This window comes from Erithacus rubecula, assembly GCF_903797595.1.
Source record: "Erithacus rubecula genome assembly, contig: scaffold_163_arrow_ctg1, whole genome shotgun sequence".
Classification (NCBI taxonomy): domain Eukaryota; kingdom Metazoa; phylum Chordata; class Aves; order Passeriformes; family Muscicapidae; genus Erithacus; species Erithacus rubecula.
The window spans coordinates 208,431-228,893 of NW_027636142.1; the positions used below are offsets into that span (position 1 = coordinate 208,431).

General features: G+C 49.0%; 1 protein-coding gene across 1 annotated transcript in view; it reads right to left on the reverse strand.

Moving 5' to 3' along the window:
* LOC306815586 (olfactory receptor 14J1-like) overlaps positions 1–19,985 on the reverse strand; it is a gene marked incomplete at its 3' end in the record, with an annotated part of 35,739 nt that extends 15,754 nt beyond the window's left edge. Inside the window, exon 1 of the mRNA XM_079332163.1 lies at positions 19,903–19,985. The remainder of the gene's footprint in view (positions 1–19,902) is intronic.
* Positions 19,986–20,463: the final 478 nt, after the last annotated feature.

Consider the following 20,463-nt stretch of genomic DNA (forward strand, 5'->3'; position numbering starts at 1 on the left):
TGAACCCCAAATAGATGAGACTGAGAAAATCCACTGACCCAGAGACCAGAAGAAACCACAGTCACTCAAACCCAAACTATCTCACGGACAACAATTCAGCCAATAATTACCAAAATTGGACCTTGTACTATTAAGAGAGTAGGGACCCAAAGATGATTACTGAATCCAGAGTGGTCCTTGAAGCGGGTAGAAATGGAAATACAAGTAAATGCTTCTGCTATACAATAAGAATGTACCCTAATCCTTACCACTTCCTTTATAGACTGGACGACCTCTTGGTTACAGAAACATGCTCCTGATATGCTCAGACAGAAAAGAGATCTTACTGGAATACTAGGGACAGGATTGGGAATCTTGAACACTATGGACTCAGAAGTGTTAATGAATAAATTGGCTGCAACTGATAGTGACACAGTTAAATTACAACAACCTCTACAATCTTCTCTACGAGCCTTAGGTACTAGGCAGTGCAAATATTACCAGAGTGGGAAAGTATAGAAGAACAAGACCACGGACTAATAGTGAATGCAATGGGAGCGGGTAATGAAAACATGTCCTTAGCCCTAGGATGTGTACGAGCACAATTATGGATGCAATCCGTAGCTGCCTCTATTATCAGGGAAGATGGTAAAAACACATTCCTTGTGGAGATTCGCAGAATAGTTTGGGATAATGCTTCTGATTTAGGAGAAGACCTCCAGTCATGGTGGGTCCTAGTTAATTTCACTTATGATCCTGTAACAAGTATGGTAACTGCCTTTCTTCTAACTATACATAATGCATCAGTAAATCTGACACATCCAATAATTACCTTAGGATTGAACCATGAAGGAACCATCCTATTCCCTTCCGAGCACAGGAAATGGGCACAGAAGGCCAAAGGGAAATGGCAGACTATTAATACAGATTCTTGTACATTGAGGAAACCATTGGGGTTTATATGTGAAGGAAACATAAATAATGACCAAGATATCTGTCTGGATACAGAGAAAAGCATTTGCCACTTTGAAGTTCACTTGGCCAACCGGACAACCTTACTTATGCACAGAGGCCAGGATTGTGTGTGTCTCAGAACACCATGCTCCACAATTTGGGTAGACGAATTAGCTATAAATGAAACCCAGTCCAATCTGTGTATTTGCAACTTTGTTAGAATTGAAGCTTGTGACTTTTCTTTTCAAGCACTTGTGATATCGCACCAATATTTAAAAGCAAATCTGACTTCATTACAGGAAATATCGCCTGTACCTATCAGGATGAATTTGACTTCAGTCAAGCAGCTATTGAAGCATGAGGACTTAAAGGAGATTCTCAAAGAAATTAAGAACAAAGGGACAAAGACTCTGATCACTCTATACCACGACACAGAAACCATAAGAAAAGCTTTCAAAAGATTGGAAATAGACACCTCTTATCGTTGGAGGGATGCGCTATTCAGATGGTCACCTTAAGAAACTGGAATACTCAACACATTGATTCATCCAATTATTGTATTATGAATTTTAGTTGGTGTTAGCATAATTATGTCTATTAAAATGTTTATTTGGAATTGGAGGTTATTGCAAGAAGTAGCAATTCTAACTTCATTGACGAGAGCATTCAGTGCAGCTTTAAGAGACACTGTGCCTCAGTATGAGGATAAAGGACTTAGGTACTAGTAAAAGAACTTATTCATTTTATAGAAAAGGGGTGAATGAGACATAATATTCATACTATTATTTTATAGTTTTGAGAATTGTATGTTTAGGGAATGAGTTATGGGGTAGATATCTTGAAAAGCTTAGGAGCTAGAGATTAGGAATGTAACCCTTAAACATAGATATCCTAGCAGGGGGATTAGAAGTTGACAAAGTCTGGTCATGTAATATGCAGAACCAGCAAAATATACATGTGGAAACATTAAGTGAAACTGATATACATTAGAAAATGCTTAGAGTTAGCCAAAAGAAACCCATCAGTTATAGATTTTGACACTGAAGGCAATAAATGAATAAAGGGATTAACAAGTCAGGTAGTCATGGTAACGAGACAGAGGTAAAGAGTTTACAGCAAGGTAGACAATCCTTAATTCATCTCCTACAACCCTTCAATTCAAATTGAAGACCACCTCCCCAAAACCAAGGGGATACTACGCAGCTGCAATGAGTATGCAGCTAATTTTAATACTAAATGGAGAAAAGGCGGTGACGGGTAATAAATGTGTATAGGCGTTTTTAAATATGCATGATTTTTGTGAATAAATGAAGGACCAAAGTCTGACCAGGGTGCACACATCTTTTGGAGACATCCCGCATGTTCGCCCAGCACTGAAATAGACATATCCTTTTGACTAAATTGGCTGAAAGGTATTTTCCTTGCCTTTCATGCATCACAATGAATATCTCCAACCAGCACCCACAGATGTTGTGCACTCTGATGATACCAGGCACCACCCCACCTCAAATTCAACTTGGAGATTTGGCAGCCTGGAGAGTGCAAATTGAGGCAAATTTCTGATCGGGGTTATTGAGGTGAAGGGTAGGAATTATCCTATGATGCCTTTACGGTGGTTGACTGATACCCCTGTTTGGCTGAACCAGTTGTCCATACCAAAAATTAAGTTGATAGCCCTTTGTCAATTGGTTCAAATGCAGTGATGGAGAGCATGGGGGCATTGCAGCCAGGTATGCCTTTGCCCACCATGCTCCCTGCTGGATGGGACATTTTGGTTATTGACTTGAAGGATTGCTTTTTCACAATACCCTGGTGTCCTGAAGATAGGCCAAAATTTGTTTTTACGGTGCCTGCAGTGAACAATTCTGAGCCAGGGCAGAGATATCAATGGAAATTTTTGCCACAGGGTTGTTATTGTAGCCCAACACACTGCAGCAGGCTGCAGCAAAGTCTTTCTACTCATCAGGTATACCAAGTAGATCCTTCCATTGATTTATCACCAATCTGGATTTACATCCTACAGGTATCACTGGCCAGTGGAATGACAAATGGTCTGATCCCTTGCACATTCTGGAGCGGGTTGTTATGCCGCATCAGCTGCAAAAGACAGCAAGGATGGTGTTGGAATTGTTTGCGCGACTGATAATTAAATGCTGTCTACGATGCGTGCACTTGATAGCAGTGGATTCCGCAAGGATTGTATTTCCTGTGGAGCAGGAATTCATTGAAGGAGGCTTTGTTAATAGTGTTCTTTGCAAAGTGCACTGAAAGATTTTCCAGTACAAATTGCTTGTCATCTGTCCAACCATAAGCTACTGCAAGTTAAGTTGTCTTTGAGACCCAAAAGTAGTCGTGTGCCAGTGCAAGGTTCTGCTGCTTTCACTGACAGGTCAGGCGAAATAGGGAAGGCCACTGTTACCTGGGAGGATGAGTCTGATTGGCAAATGCTGGAAGTCCATGTGTTGGAGTCAGTCAGTTAGGGGTCTCTCTGAATTATTCAGAGAGAATTTAGAGTGCAGGGATTGAATAAGTCCTAGAGTGAGTTCTGATGTCTTTAGTGAGTAAAAGGTCTGGATTCCACAGCAGTAGCTTCTGTTCTGCTGAAGGTTGCAGAAACACTGATATCTTCAAAAGAGGCTCTAAGCCCACAGTTGTTGACAGGACTTAGACATAATAGTGTTATAGCAAGAATATTTCTTGCATTTCTTAGACAGAATCTATGTGTAGTGTTATACATAACCTGGTGAGCTAAGAAACTAGAATTCTAATAGGTTAAAGAGTGGTGGTGTGAGTTTGCATCTTAGCTTGTTGGAAAAATGCTATATAACAGTATGTATTGGGAGAGGTGTTGCTTTTAGCCATTCTGGCTTCTAGCCATTTGCTTATTGCTACTGCTTTTGCCATTGCTTGCCATTGCTTTTGGTATTGCCTTTTGAGACTAATGTGCTTTGTAACAAGATGTGCTTTGTAATAAATAACCTTTTTAACTATTAGCTGCTTAGGTTATTTAGAAGATTACCCAACAAGTAAGAGCCTAAGAGCTGCGAGCAGGAGCCTATAGAGCTCTGGGAGTTAGGTGCCTGTAGAGAACCTGGGGGTCAGAAAGAACATCCACATCTGGAATCCACATGTTTGGCATCAGTATGTTCAGGGGTGCCACTGCCTCCACTGGCCTTTTGGATTGTATGGGAATGGGTTTAGATCACTGTTCCATCCCTGCCCCTTAGGCACCTCACAGCAACTGCAAATCTCCAGCCACATCCCCACAAAACCATTCTGCAGGATCTAAAACCTGCTTTTCTCAAGCCCCTCATTCCTTCTGCTACTCCCCTTCCCTCTTTCAGTTCCCCAGCAGCCTTTCAGCCCAGAAGCTGCTGAGATCTCAGGATGCTCGCTGCTCTCCCGCTTCCACACCTCCATCATCTCAGGCTCACTGGCATCCAGGAAGTTCAGCAGAGCTCCCTGCCCTGCTGCTCTCTGGAATGCAGGTTTCAGCCCAGGTTTCTCCAGGGGACCCCATGCCATCGCCAGGAAGGGGAGTGGAGGCACTGGGAGCAGATGCTCACCCTTGCTTAGTATACCATCATTTCTGGTACTGCTAAAGAGCCAAATCAGGACTTGTTCAAACTCCAGTGAAAGGATCAGATCCTGTCAGGGATACATTGGGCCCTTTCTCATCAAGGCTGACATCAAGTACACAGGCCTTTGATTGGACATTCTCTTTACCAAAGCTGTTGCTCACCTGCCTCCTCCTGCACCCCATGGCAAACACAAAACAACTGCAGGTGCTGGCCCTGCTGCAAAGGCAATTGTGTGGCTGGGCTCTGGGCTGGTCTCCCCATGGCCACCTCCCATCCCTTCCCTCTGGACAAAGCCATGCCAGGGTACACATCTGCCCAGAAACAGCATCAGAGACAACTGTGCAGAAGGCCATGGCTGTACAACTCAGAAGCTGAGAAAACCTGGAACTGACTTTGCAGGACTGCCTGTTCCGGGAAACACCTTTTTCCTTCCCAAGCAGACAGAGTCGACAGAACACACCACCAAGACATGGTTCACAGATACCCGTAGGTTACTGAATGTAGGAGGATTACTTAGCCAGATGGGACAACTTGAGCTGCTCTGACTGCTTGTTGGGGCGTTCTCAGCAATAAGGCAGGGCACGAGCCACATCAGAGCCCAGAAACCATTCAAAGACCCCTCCTGCTCTTCATACACAATGAGGATGTGAAATCTGCACTACAGCCCCATTGCAAAGACAGCCTGAAGTGCAGTGTCCATCTAAGCTCTTAATTGGCACAGTTGCTTCCATGGGCTCACACCAAAGGAAAAGATCTCTGAGCTCTGCCTACAGAGCACAAACTGAAAATCTACTGCACAGGACTTAGCTTGGTCTCCTTACCTTATGTCCTTTTCCCTTAGAATTGAGATCCCTGTTATTTCTTACATCGTCATCACAGCCAGTGCCCTTTTCCCCATTTTCCTGCTCTCTGCTGCACATCTTGTATGGCTTGGTAGGAGGAGAGTTCTTCTGGATGGGAGGCAAGGGCTTGGAGGGAAGGAGAATAGAGGGATTTGTCAGGGAAAACCTCTTGGCAAGAGGGTAGCCAGTCAGGCCTGCAAAGTGAAGACACAAAATGTAACATAAAATAATGCAAACTGAAAGCATCTAAAGCTCCACATTGCATGGGACACATTTCCTGGAAACCTCTAAATAGCTGCCCAGGGAAACATGTTCCTGCCAGCAGCCCCTTGGGGCAGGCCAGGGCCACACCCTGACCCACTTGCACAGAGCTCCCAGGGCAGCAACCTGGCCTCTGGGCTACCCTGGGACAGCAGGGAGCCCAGTGCCCCGTGCTTTCCAGCAATGGCTCAGCTGCACATGCAGCCCCCTGCTCCTCTCCCTGCCCCACAGCTGAGCAGCCCTACAGCTCCACAGGGCCCTGGGAGCAGCACAGCTCATGGCAGGGGGCATCTGAAGGGCAGAACTGTTCCCTGGCAATGTGCACAGGCTCTCCAGGCTGGCATAAGACCTTTCCTCCTGCCAGACAGTGACCCAGCTCCCACCTTACATGTGTGTGAGGCTGATTCATGTTCACAAGGGAACAGGTGAGTTAGATGACCTTCCTCCTTTATCATACCATATACATGGTCAATGGTTGAAGATCTAGAGGGGCTTCTCAATTCTTGAGAAAAATTCTTTGTTTTTATTTTTTTAGGGATCTAGCCTGTGTTTAATTCCTCTGAACACTACTGAGTCATCATATCTGAAGGAAAAGGAGGAAAGCTCCAATGATAAGAGCGGAGGAAATATTTCTTCTTGATGGTGGCCTTTTGTGAATACCCAGTAAAGACCACACAGCTGTGACTGCTATTTCTGCAAACCTCAAAGAGGTCTCAGCAAGCAGGCAGGCCTTGCTGGTGTTTTTATAGCACCGTAATATCATCCTCAGTGTTGGACCCAATCACCAAGCAGAGGAAGAACAGAAAATTTATCTGTAGTGAGACCAAACATTGATGGCTAAGAAAGAAACAGGATTTGCATCTCCTGACCATGTTCAATTTGTGGTCAACTGTGGCTACAGTCCCTGTCCTGGCTGACAGTATGAGTGATTTGGCTACTGTCAAAAAGGAAAAAGCAGAGCAAACTAATGACAGAATGTTGTGATGCCATGGGCATCCTTGCAAGATCAACTGCAGCTGTCAGCCACCAACTCTGACACAGGGCCAGCACTGACCACCATGGATCAATTTTCCCTGAACACTGGTGGCATTTTTCTCCATTAGGCTCAGGCCTTTCAACTCCTTTCTATCCTCACCTTTGCCTTCTGTGGCCTTTGTTTTCCAGTAGAATCCATGTTTGAACCCGTGCTTGTGTCTCACAGAAGTATCTCAGTTGAATTTGGGAACTGTCTGGGATAGACAGTGACAGGAGCTGGTCCCCAGCCCTAGAACAAGGTGGGGTGACTCCAATGGCCAGCAGTGGGCACAGACAGCAGAGCCAGACATGTCTCTTGGTGTGTCTCCAGCCGCTGTGTCCGTGTCACCCACAACCTTCCCAGCCCCAGCGCAGGGCTGCCCCTTTGTGACGCGCTCGCCCCTGGTTCTCTCGTTTCCATGGCCACAGAACCCCCACCCCAGCTCCATCCCTTTCCCTTCCAAGGGCAGCCAGCCCTGGGCCCGGCCAGTCCTGAATGTTTGACACTGTCTAGGAAGTTGATGCTTTCCAAAGCTACTTTTCAAGGCATTTATTTCTGTCATTCCCACTCAGTTCCGGGTTGCAGCTTGTAGGTTGGGGATTTTGTTTATTTCTCTTCTCAACAAATAAAATGCTGGGACACAACCAGGGGTTGGAAGTAAAACAAGCTTTGCCCTCCCCAGTAAATGACCCCTGAATTCAGTTGGCCGGTGTCATTTAGAGAACAAACTGATCATCCAAACATTCCACTTTTGCTCTGCTTCATTGTTTCAGGTGTTTATTCCCTGATTTCTTTATTGCAGAGACACTGAAACACAACATAAACAGGATTTGCCTCAAAATATTTCTGATCTTTGTACTTCCTGACAATTCAAAATTTTCTTAATGGAAATAGCACGGAGCAGGTTTTTCTGAAATACTCTCCAACAGAGTGGTTAAAACTGATCATGCTTGATGTGGCAGAACTGAGCATGAGCCAAGGGACTAGTGGGTCTGATCCCTTTTCCTGCATCAGCAAAATTATTTCTTCATGTCTCATCTCTCCTACCTCCTCAAAGAAGCTTTTCACTCTTCATTCACTGCCCCCTCTATTTAGTGGGCCAATATCATCGGTGTTTCTGTAGTGTAGAAATTGGCCATGCAAAGGTTCACCTTCATTGTGGCAGGGATTTATTCCTGCTTTCTTTCCTGCAGGCACATCCAAACCCAACACTGCAACACCAGCCTCAAAATGATTCTCATTCTGACTGTCCCTGAAAATTCAGGACAATACTCAGAGTGTTTCCCTGTTCCCAGGGGCAGGTTCCAAGGCTGGGCTCTCACTTGCACGGAATGAAGAAGAGCTGCTGCACTTGCCAGCAACTCAGGGGGCTCACGATCAGTGCTTTGAATGCAGCTTTTGTGCACACTCTGCCTCCCTGAGACAAGCAGCATTCCTGGGCATGGACACCCCTGCTGTAGCCAACATCCTCCCAGCACAGCTGCAGGAATGAGATTGCAGCAAGTTCTGGCTGAAGGAGTCTCCAGTCTGCTGCAGCCCTTCACCTGCAGTGGAATCATCTTGTGCTGCCATGGGGGAGCAAAGGGGGTGAGGGGCTCATTGCAGATGAGGGGCTCCTCAATGTGCTGCTGCTGCTGCTGCTCCCTGGGCCTGATTCAGCAGCTGGTGCCTTCTCCTGCAGCTGTTTCAGGAGCCTGCCTGGAAAAATGACACTGCCAGTGCAAGTGACAGCTACCCATCCCTGACATGGCTCTGCCCACAGGGCAGAGCCTACCAAACTGCTCCAGTCAGGTGATGTTAGACAACATGAAAATACCTTCAAACAATGCATTTTCCATATTCTGACAAAATCATGGCCACACAGTCCACATGTTGGTGGCAGACTGCTGTCGGCAGAATGGGGGCAGCCCCAGCAGCTGGTCTCCCCGTGGCTGGATGGCCATGGCAGTGGAGGCGAGTCTCTCACCATGCCCACTGCTGTGGCACCCAGTGCTCTGGAGCTGTTCCCACTGAACTCAGGGTGCTGCTACAGCAGCAACATCACTTCACACATTTGATAGCAAAGGCTTGGAATGGCATACAGGACTTGCCTGAAGAGCTACTAAAAAAAAAAAAAACGGGAGGAGGCAGGGGAGTTAGAATAGTTCACTCCTTCTAATACAAGCATACATGGATTTTAGTAGGGACATTGGGCTAATCAAACTGGGGACTGGTTTCAAAGCCTTGTCTCTAGCAATCCCTACCAGTTGGCAAGATTTTTTCTGGTGAAAGGAGTAGATAAGTGTGGGGGAAGTTTGGCCAGGGAAATATGCAACCAATCAATGTTATTGATAAAGCATAGTTCCATTTATTGAAGGCACCATCTCTATTTATAATCCAAAATACAATGACTAAGCATATTTGGCATAATTTCATTGGTTTGAGGTACATACGCCTCTCCTATTATTGGATCTTGCAAGAGTGAGATGACCACCCCTTCTGCTTTTTCAGCTATGTCTGTATACATGCTTTTTAGCAGCAAACCTACTGCATCTATCCTCTATGTAGCAACAAACTAACCATCTCTTCCTTCTCTCACATCCTCTAGCTGCAGTAGTATCGATTTTATGAATAGGTTACTATAGCCTGACGTTGCTAATACGTGCAGTTTAGCAGCTAGATTCTTGCCCTGAATCCTCATGGCCTGTTAATAAGGCCTCAGCTGAGCCATGTCCATTACTTGCTAGCCAAGCATCAACAGCTAGGTCTATTAAGTTGTTAATTTGGGCTGTCCTGCTTTTGTTGGATGTTATAATGATATAATCGGGCAATCTGTGTCCCTATTGTCTGTGGTCCGTTTTGAGCTTTATTATTTTGCTCCTACAAACATTGCTTATTCTACAGTACTGTATAATTCTTACACGAATTATTTTATATTCATATATTGCAAGATCACTATGTAAAAATCCCTTTCTTCCTAAATAGGTTTTCCATAACATTGTTCAGGACCATATCAATTTATGGGGCACACTTTAAGCATGATAACAGTTCAAACAAAAGCTATCTTCATCTTTGAAAACAGAGGTCTTTCTTCTTCTCTTTGCTGGGGGGTAGCAGGGATCTTCATCTCTCCTCTTTATTCAAACTTATGGGATTACAACCATTTCAACATCTGCTCATTTCAGCACAAATGCCTCTGCTCATATCTACAATTAAACCTATAATCTCTATGTGCTGTAGGGAAACGAGTCTCTTCTTCATAGCTTAAAAAAGAGAAATTTCAGTCCATGACTCTCCTCTTTCCCTCATCTGGGGTCTGACTCTTCCTTTTGTCTGACCTTGGTGTTTTCATGCTGTTTCTGTGCATATCTTCATCTTGGTCATTTTCTTTCACTCAGGACAGAGAACAAAGTGCCTACAAGTGTCATTCTGGGCAATGAAAGAGTTAATATCTCACTCAGGCAGTGGCTGGAGCAGTTGGGATGGAGCATTTCAGACCAGCTGGGACTGGGATGGGATTGCAAGGGTCCAGCCACAGAAGGGTGGTGGTTGTTCTGGCTCCATTGCTGTTTTCTGGTGTTTGCTGCATTCAATTCCAGGCACGGGCAGATGGGTTTCCCTTCCCCTGCCCAGCAGGTGAAGGGTGAGTCCCTTGCCAGGACGGGCCCAGCTGTGTCTGCCCCAGGCTGCGCTGCCCAGGGGGGCCCGGCCACCCGGAGCCGCTCTCCCGGTGGGAAAAAGGCCCCGTGGACCAGGGCAGGGCAGGGTTTGAATGTCAGCTCGGTGTTCTACTGAGCCATGGGCTCCCTGGCTGTGCCAGGGGGGAATCTAAGATCTTGGCAGCTGCGTGGGCCTCCCCTCCCCGTTTCTATTGGGACCCTGCTGAAAACGGGGCCCAGAGTCAGAGCCCGGCCCTGGCCCAGACCCGGCCAGGCCTGTGGGCTGCACGGAGGGGCCTGGGCCAGTGTTACCTGTACTGAGGCCAGAAGCAAAAGAGAAGTTTCTCAGCGTTTTTTCACCTTTACATGTGTGTTTCACAAAGAACCTTTCTCATTGGTGTAATATGGGAATCCTTAAAATCAGAAGGTGCAAAAACACTAGGCCTCAGAGACAACAGAACTGCAATTAGAGCAAAGCAGAAAGCATAAGGCATATCAGCAGAAAAGTTATATGACATGTAGAAATCAAGGACAAATAGAGCAATGGCCTGTGTATTAACGCTTGGCTAGAATAACTCTGTAAGATGCAGAAAAGTATATCTAGCAAGATATTAGGAATGTCTAAGCTTAATAATGCAGCTCTGTGCTTTGTATTTTAAGGCTTACAAGTAGGTATTGTATTCAAAATAAGCAAGTATTGTTTCAACCAAAGGTACATGCACTTACAGTGGTTGGATGAAACTATTGTCATCATGCTTTTGCTTTTTGTGATTGGTCAAAAAACTTTCCAAGTGCATTGTAACATCACTATTCTCTGGCTGTTGCTGAGAACATGAGCTGCTGGCATCTTCCTGCTGTTCCAACCTTGTAATGACACTGATGCTTGGGAGGAAAGAAAAAATAATAAAGCAGCTTGAGAGACGTTCCACAGCAGTCCCGTCCCATTTGTGATTCCCTGGCCTGTGTTAGTGTAACAGTGTTTCAATATTAAAAATCAGACACCAATTGGTCCTTGTCAGGTCCATGGGAGGCTGCCCAGGTCCTGGCTGAGAAAAATTTCAGGAAATCTTTACAAACCATCACAGCAGCCTAGAAGTAACAGGGTCCCTGGATGAGAGATGAACTGATGGATTTGAACACATAGAAAGGATCCCAGCCAATGCATTGAACCTGAAGTGCAGATGCATCATTGGCCAGGGAAATGGTTGTGTTAAGACCCCAACCAATCACATGTGTTTATCTGGGACATTCAAACCCTCGATTAAGAAGAGTCCCAAACAATAAAGAAAGCTTTTGTCATATGGATCACTGAGGGTTCGTGTGATCTCTGTCTCCCACCACAACCTGAATTGATGCAATAGGTGTGGTCAGTTGGAGTGTTCAGTTAGGTGGTGAGTGGGATGTGGTCAATGGGGGTGGTCAGTGGGGATGTGGTCAGTGGTTTGGTCACTGGGGTGTTGTCTGTGGGTTTGGTCAGTGAGTGAGGTCAGTGGGCCATGGTCATTGCAGTGGTCAGTGAGGTGTGGTTGGTGGGTGTTGCCAGTAAGTGTGGTCATTAAGGAGGGGAGTGAAGTGTGGTCAGTGGTTGTGCTCATTGGAATGGGAAGTGAGTATGGCCAATAGGTGTGGTCAGTGTAAGTGGCTGGTGAGGTGTGGCCAGTGGGTGTGGTCAGTGGGTGTGGTCATCGGGTGTGGTCAGTGGTTAGGGTCAGTGGGCAGTGGTCCTTGTGGTGGTCAGTTGGTGTGATTAGTAGGTGTGGTCAGTGGGGTGTGGTCAGTTGAGCAGTCAATGGTGTGCTCAGTGGGATGTGAGCCTCGGTGTCTGGGCAGTGGGTGTGGTCAGTGGGTGTGCTCAGTGATGGGGGTGGCAAGTTGGTGTGGCCAGCGGCATGTGGTCAGTCAGGGTATAGTCAGTTGGGTGGTCAGCTTAGTCAGTTGCGTGGTCAGTGGATTGTGGTCAGTGGATATGGACAGTGGGTGTGGTCAGTGGGGGTGGTAAGTGTGTCCTGGTCAGTGGGTGTGGCCATTTGGTGTGGTCAGTGCTGGAAGTGTTAGAAGTGGGATGTGGTCAGTGGCTGTGGTCCGTGGTAGTGTGGTCAGTTGGGTTGTCACTGGGGGTGGCGAGCGCAGGTGGTCAGAGGGAGTGAGGTAAGCATTTCTAGCCAGAGGATTTGGTCAAATAGGTTGCCATTGGAGAGTGGTCAGTGGGTATGGTCAGTGGTTGTGGTCAGTGAATGTGGTCAATTCGGAAGTTGGGTGGGGGTGGTCAGTTAGGTGGTCAGGGGATGTGATTGTTGGTGCGGTCAGTGAAGATATGGTCAGTTTGTCAGTGCAGTGTGGTCAGTGGGTGTGGTCAGGGGGGTGTGGGCATTGGTTTCTTGGATATGGGTGTGGTCAGTGGTTATGTTCAGTTGGGGTATGGTCAGTTTGGGGGTCATTGGGGTGTGGTCCATTGGTGTGTTCAGTGAGATGTGCTCAGTGGAGGTATGGTCATTAGGGCAGTGAGTAGCGTGTGGCCAGTGCCTATAGTCAGTGGGTGTGGCCAGTGAGTGTGTTCAGTGGGTGCAGTCAGTGAGAGAACTCGGTGGGATGTGGTCAGTGGGTGTGGTTAGTGAGAGAACTCGGTGGGATGTGGTCAGTGGGTGTGGGCATTGGTGACTTGGCAAAGGATGTGGTCAGTAGGTGCAGTCAGTTGTTGTGGTCAATAGGTGTGGTCACTGGCTGTGGTCAATAGGTGTGGTCACTGGTTGTGGTCAGTGGGTATGGTCAGTGGGCTATGGTCACTGAGGCATGGTATGCAGAGGTGGTCTGTGAGTGTGTTTACTGGGCGTGGTCAGTGGTTGTGGTCAGTATGGGAGCTCAGTGAGGTCTGGTCAGTGGGTGTTGCCATATGGGAATGGTCAGTGGCATGGTCAGTGGGAGGGGTCAGTAGGAGGTGGTCAGTGATTTTGGTCAGTGGCAGTGTGGTCAGTTGGGTGGTCAGTGGGTATGGTCTGTGGGGTGTGGGCATTGGTGTCTTTGCAGTTGGTGTGGTCAGAGGGTTGTGGTCAGTAGGATGTGGTCAGTTGGTTGTGGTCAGTGGGGGTGGTCACTGGGTACACTGCGTGTGGTCAGTGTGAGTGGTCAGTGGGTGTGTCCCTTTGGGGTGATGAATGAGAACATGCTTGGCCAAGGCAAAAGGAGGCTCCCTGTGTGCCCTGCTGCCCTCTCCCTGAGCTCCTGAGAGCTCTGCAGCCCCTGCTGCCATCCCATCTGCCCAGGCCAGCACAACAGCCTTGGCCTTGGGGCCCTGCAGAGCTGCTCCTGCTCCAGGCCCAGGGCCCATCCCAGAGCTGGGGCAGCCACAAAGCTGTGCCCATTTCTGTTCATTCCTGCTCTGATGAGGATGGATCCTCAGCCACTTGGAGGCTGTTGATGAATTTTACTTTTCCAGAGGCCTCCTCTTTCTTGAGCTCCTCAGTTCAGGACTTCAGTGACAAAGGTTCATAAACATTTGTTGAAAACACCAGAACAAAAAAGGCCCCTGGGAATTATTTCAGTTCTCAATTCTTCTGTGGTTAATTAGAAAGATTTTAGAAGTGTATTCCAAGTAAATATACTATATTGAAAACAATACAGAGAGAACTCTTTTGTCCTGTTGTCTTTTCTGTTTATAGATTGATACCAGCCATGTCCAATTGATATTGACCCCCAGCACCTTCTACTGCAGTCTGAACTGATATGAAAATCAAGACCCTTCATGACTGACATGACAATTGATCAGATTTTGTCCCCCCACCCTCCCCATCATTTCCCTCATCCCACCCCTAGAACTTATATGGATCAGGGACAGAATTGCCACCAGGAGCAGGGCAGTGATTCTTCCCCTGTGCTCGGCATTGGTTGGGCAGCACCTTAAGTGCTATGTCCAGTTCTTGTCTACCAATTTAGGAGGCACCTGGAGGGGCTGGAGCATGTTCAGAGAAGGGTAAGAAGGCTGGTAAGAGGTCTGGAACACAAGTCCTGTGAGGAGTGGCTGAGAGAGCTGGGGTTGTTTATCCTGGAGAAGATGCTCAGGGGAGACCTCATCACTCTCTACATCTCCCTGACCCGAGAGTACAGCCAGATGGGACTCAGGCTCTTTTCCCAAGGAACAGAAACAGGAGAGGAGGACACAGCCTTAGGTTGCACCAGGGGAGGTTTAGACTGGACATTAGGAAATATTCTTTACTAAGAGGGTGATTGGGCATTGCATTGGACTGCCCAGAGAGGAGGGTGTGTCACTGTCCCTGGAGGTGTTTCAGGATAGACTGGCAATGGCACTGAGTGCCATGGTCTGGGTGGCAAGGTGGTGTTGGGTCACAGGTTGGCCTTGATGCTCTCAAAGGTCTTTTCCAGCCTGGGTGATTCTCTGATGATTGTGACACTGTAGGGCCTCATGGAACTGAGAGGACCAGAGTGACACTGTGTACAACATGGTACCACAGAGCCAAGGGGCCACTGTGACACTGTGCGGCTACATGGAAGCAAGGAGTCCATTGTGACACTCTGGGTCATTGTGGAACCACAGAGGCCACTGTGACACTGCAGGCCCTGGGGAAGCAAGGGTCCATTGTGACACTCCAAAACAAAAAAGAGCCTTGTGAGAGCCTGGGGCCAATGGAATCAAGGGGCCATTGTTCCACTGCAAGGACTCTTGGAACTAAGGGAACAATTGTGACACTGTGGTGCCCCATGGAATCAAGGGTCCTCGTGACACTGCAGGATCTTGTGTAACCAGGGCTCCATTGTGACACTGCAGCACCAAGGAATTCATGGTGGCACTCAGAGGCCTCCTGGAACCAAGAGGCCACTGTGACACTGCAGGGCCTTGTGGGACCATGCAGAGCACTGTGACAGAGCAGGACCTTCTGTAATGATGGGGCCATTGTGACCCTGCAGGGCCCCATGGAACTAAGGGTCCAGTGCTGCTCCTCAGGGACTCCAGGAATGAAGGAAAAATGTCTGACACCATGATGGACCAAGGATCCATTGTGACACTGAGGAACAAGGAGAACATTGCTGCACTGCGAGACCTCATGGAACTAAGGACCATTGTGACACTGCGGGGGCCAAGGATCCATGGGATTCTGTGACACCAAGGGGTCAAATGGAACCAAAGGGACATTGTGAAATTGGCAGACGTCAAGAAATCATGGAGAGACTTGTGATACTCTAGGGCATCATGGAAATGTTGTGACACCAAGCTGGCTGCGAGTGTTCATCTACTTCACTGTATGAGAGCTCTGCTTCACTGTATGAGAGCTCTGCAGAGGGACCTGGACAGGCTGAATCCAGGGCTCAGATCCAACAAGGTGATGTTTAACAAGACCAAGTGCCAGGTCCTGCACTTCAGTCACAGCAACCCTGCAGTGCTATGGGCTGGGGACAGTGTCAGGACAGCAGCCAGGTAGAAAGGGAGCTGGGGCATTGATGGACAGGAGGCTGGACATGAGCCAGCAGTGTGCCCAGGTGGACAAGAAGGTCAATGGCTCCTGGCCTGGACCAGGAATGGTGAGGCCAGCAGGAGCAGGGCAGTAATTCTTCCCCTGTAGTCAGCACTGGTTGGGCAGCATCTCAAGTGCAGTGTCTAGATCTGGGCCCCCTAATTTAGGAGGGTCATGGAGGGGCTGGGGTGCGTCCAGAGAAGGGCAACAAGGCTGGTGAGGGGTCTGGAACACAAGTCCTGTGAGGACTGGCTGAGTGAATTGATGATGTATATTTTGGGGAGGAGGAGGCTCAGGAAGACAAGGCGGTGTCAGGGCACAGGTTGGACTTGATGATCTCCAAGGTCTTTTCAAACTCGGCTGATTCAGTGATTCTCTGAAGCCACACCGGGAACAGTTGCAGGATGAGCCCTGGGCCTCCTCTTCACAAGGTCCAGCAGCCCAGGTCACTCAGCTTCTCCACACAGCCCCAAAGCCCATCCTGTCAGTCCTGCAGAGCCTCTCCAGCCCCTCCTCACTGCCCAGAACAGGGAGCCCCACACCCAGACACACCAGCCCAGATGTGCCCCCCTGGCCTGTGGTGCCTCTAGCAAGGGAGCAGCACGAGGCACTGCAGGAGACTGCAGCAATTCCTGAAGCACTTGTAGGATGATCCTGCTCCCCAAGGGATGTTCCCATGGTGCCAACTGAGAAACTGAAATGGGAAGTGCAGGCCATAGAGGAATGGCAAAATCAGGATTGACTGTTTGCAGGAGAGGGGACAGAATTGGGAAAGAGACAGAAATATGGATCAGGAATGAGAAAAGAAAGAAAAGGTGAATCAAAGGAAATGCTCAAGGCTGTGTGGGGGTGGCTACAAGGCAGCTGTGGCTCTGAGCAAGAGTGTCTGCAGTGGGACTGGAAACTCACAGCTCATGGGAACAAATTTTCTGGCTGACTGCAGAGTCCACTACAAACCTGAGTGGTTTCCCTGTCATCCCCCAGCCCTTGCTGGCCCAGGGACTGATGGCATTTTTGCTCACTCAGCTCCATCTCCCCACAGCAGCACCATGGGGGTGCTGACACCTGCTCTGTGCAGTGCAAACAGGGGCTCCTGAGCCAGTGCTGCCGTGTCTGTGCCTGCAAGGATGTGGCATCTGTGTGAGCTGGGGGAGAGGCCAGGGCTGCAGAGGGGGGATGTTGTTGGCAGGTGCATGAGGACGCTCTGGGACGCTGCCCTGTGCTGTCCAGTGCAGTGGGGATGGATCAGCCCCTGCTCTGCTGCTCCTTGCCAGGGTCTCCCCCTTGCAGGGACCTTGCAGAGCACCAGCCATGCTGTTTGCCCCCAGCCTGCCCACGGCCAGCCTGGGGCTGCTCACGGGGGTTTTCTCTGCTAAGCATTGGCCTGGCCAAGTGTTGTGGAGAGAGCCTGGCCAAGGAGCCTGGAGCCTCCAGGCCCTGCCCTGAAGCTCCAGCACTGCCCCAGCGGTGGCCATGGCCTGTCCCTGCTGCAGCCCCGGCACTGCCACCCCCAGGGCTGTGCCCGATCCCGAGAGCACTCAGGCCCTGCAGAAACACGAGGGGCAGGAGGGCAGCGGGGCAGTGGCACGGGAGCAGCACTGGCAACACCAAGTGCTGCTGCTGCTGGGCACAGCTGCTGTGCCAGCACTGATCTGCCCCAGCTCTGCACACAGACATTGCTGCTGCAGCTCCAGAGATGGGAAGAAAATGGGAATCTCCAGTGAAAACTTTTCTAGGAGATCATTTTGTTCATTTAAGGCCCCTGAGAGAGCAGGCATTCATTTACACAGTCTGTGGCCACAGGGAAGGTGGAGTGAAACCAAATGCAAAATGGCACAAAAAATGACATTTCTTTGTGGACAGTATTAACAGAAGGGAAAACAAGGTAAAAGAACCTCCAATATGAAACCAACAAGAAGTATCAGAAATTATGTTTATTCCAAGGGATTTGCAGAAATTGGCCAGAAATTAATGTTCCTGAAATTGTCTAGTCAACAGTCTCCACACAGCAACCTTGAGCTCCTGGTTCCTGAAGCTGTAGATGAGGGGATTTAGGGCTGGAGGCACCACTGAGTACAGAACTGACACTGACAGATCCAGTGATGGGGAGGAGATGGAGGGGAGCTTCAGGTTGGCAAATGTCCCAGTGCTGAGGAAAAGGGAGAGCACAGCCAGGTGAGGGAGGCAGGTGGAAAAGGCTTTGTGCCGTCCCTGCTCAGAGGGAATCCTCAGCACGACCCTGAAGATCTGCACATAGGAGAAAACCATGAACACAAAACATATGACTCCTAAACACACACTAACTGCCATGATTCCAAGTTCCCTGAGATAGAATTTGGAGCAGGAGAGCTTGAGGATCGGGGGGATTTCACAGAAGAACTGGCCCAGGACATTTCCATGGCACAGGGGCAGGGAAAATGTATTGACCGTGTGCATGAGAGCATGGAGAACGGCACTGGCCCAGGCAGCTGCTGCCATGTGGGCACAAGCTCTGCTGCCCAGGAGGGTCCCGTAGTGCAGGGGTTTGCAGATGGACACGTAGCGGTCATAGCACATGATGGTCAGGAGGAAATATTCTGCTGAAATGAAGACTATAAAGAAAAAGAGCTGTGCAGCACATCCTGAGTAGGAGATAGTCCTGGTGTCCCAGAGGGAATTGTGCATGGCTTTGGGCACAGTGGTGCAGATGCAGCCCAGGTCACTGAGGGCCAGGTTGAGCAGGAAGAAGAACATGGGGGTGTGCAGGTGGTGGCCGCAGGCTACGGCGCTGATGATGAGGCCGTTGCCCAGGAGGGCAGCCAGGGAGATGCCCAGGAAGAGGCAGAAATGCAGGAGCTGCAGCTGCCATGTGTCTGCCAATGGCAGCAGGAGGAAGTGGCTGATGGAGCTTATGTTGGACATTTCTTCCCTCTGGACATAGTCAGCTGTTCAAAGTAAGCATTGACAAGTTGGGATGAACTTTTTTGACTCAATTCTACACTATTTTCTTAGGAATTCCCTCAAAATACTGCTCTTCCTGTAGGAGAATGTTGCTAAAGTTGTTTGAGTTTGGCTATCTGTTGCTGCTGAGTCTTCAACATTGCTCTTAGCCTGAATACTGGGGAGACCAGAGGGAAAACAGGGCTCCGTTTATCCCAGTGTAGTCACACCTACTGGTCCCCCAAACGTGCCATTTGTTCATCACACCTCCCACTAATTCAGGGTGGTTGCACATAAAACATACCTGTAAAAAAGGTAGCCTTTTTGAATGCCCTAATTTTGAATTAATTTCCCTTATTATCTTTTATTTTCTCTGTGCAGATGGACAGAGAAGAGAATATGAGGTTTGGTCTTGCTCTCTGATTCCTGGAGTTGTACCTACTAGGAGCTTCTTCTCTCTATCCAAATCTTGTCCCTGCCAGTGATTCAAGAGCCCAGACCAGCCTTGGGGGCTCAGCTCTGCCCTGCAGACCCCTCCCAGCACACGGCACTGCCCAGGGGCATCGCCCTTCTAGCAGGGCCTTAACGGCAGCTCAGACAGAGATGTTTTAAGTCAAGGTGCTGCTGCAGCTGTCTGTAGGCAGAGGAGGGTGAGGAGGCACTTTGTGAGGGAGACCTGAGGCAGATCCCCAGTGGGACAGTGCAGGAGTCTCAGTGACACAGACACACCTGACAGCCCCTTTCCCTTCCCTTGAGGAGAAAGCTGAGAGTAGCCCTGGCCATGCAGCACCATCTCCACAGCAGGAGGAATCTGCCCTGATGGGGGTGGCTCCTTCCACCTCCAACTTTTCCCCACAGCCCATGGGGAGCTGCCAGGCAGGCTGAGAGCTATCCCTGGCAGGTGGCACATACCCTGGGCTGGCCAAGAGCCATGCGGGCTGCAGGAGCTGTTCTGCAGGACAGCCCTGGGCAGCCCTGGCTGCACCCCAGCTTCAGCCCCTGCAGCCATCCCTGGCAGCAGGAGCCGTCCTGCCCTGTCCCTCTGACGGTGCCCAGGGCAGCCCCGCTCTGCAGCACATCCTCCTCCTCCTCCTCCTCCACCTCCTCCTCCTCCTCCTCCTCCTCCTCCTGTGCCTCAGAGAAACTGTAAGAGTCCTCCTGACACATCCCCCAGGCTGTGGGCTGTGCTGGCTCCAGGAGATCCCTCCCAGCAGCACAGAGAACATTACTCTGCACCCACAGACTCACCATTTCCAGGGCTGTGAAGATGTTTCCCCAAGTGAAGTCTCAGCTCAATGTCTTCCCAGTCCTGATTGCCTTTAGCCTGTCTGTACCTGGCTCCTGTCCCCTCAGTGCCTGCAGGCAGTGCCTCAGCCCTGCTGGGCTGGAAGAGGAGCTGCTCTTGAGCAGAAATATCTTTTTGAAGCTTTTCTTGGTTTACCTTGGGAGCTGCCTTTGTGCCAGGAGCCTGGCCCAACTCAGCAGCACAGACAGAGCACAAGGACTTTAATGATCTCTCAGGACTTTGGTTCTGTTTACATCAGACTCAGTCCCTGAGAGAGTGTGCTCAAAAAACTTCTCAAGAACTCAAAATTTAATTGAAAGTCCAAAGTTCCTCTAAGTTTTAATGGATTCCACTGAGGGATATGACTGAAATTTTCCCCAGCTTCCAGTTAGAGCATCAGGTGGCACTGATGACAGGGGGGAGACAAACAAGTGAAAGGTGTCTCTGATGCTGAGCAAACCTGGATGTGTTTCAGGAATGCAAAGGGCCAAGGCCTGAGCTCCAGCACCTGGCAAGGCAGATCC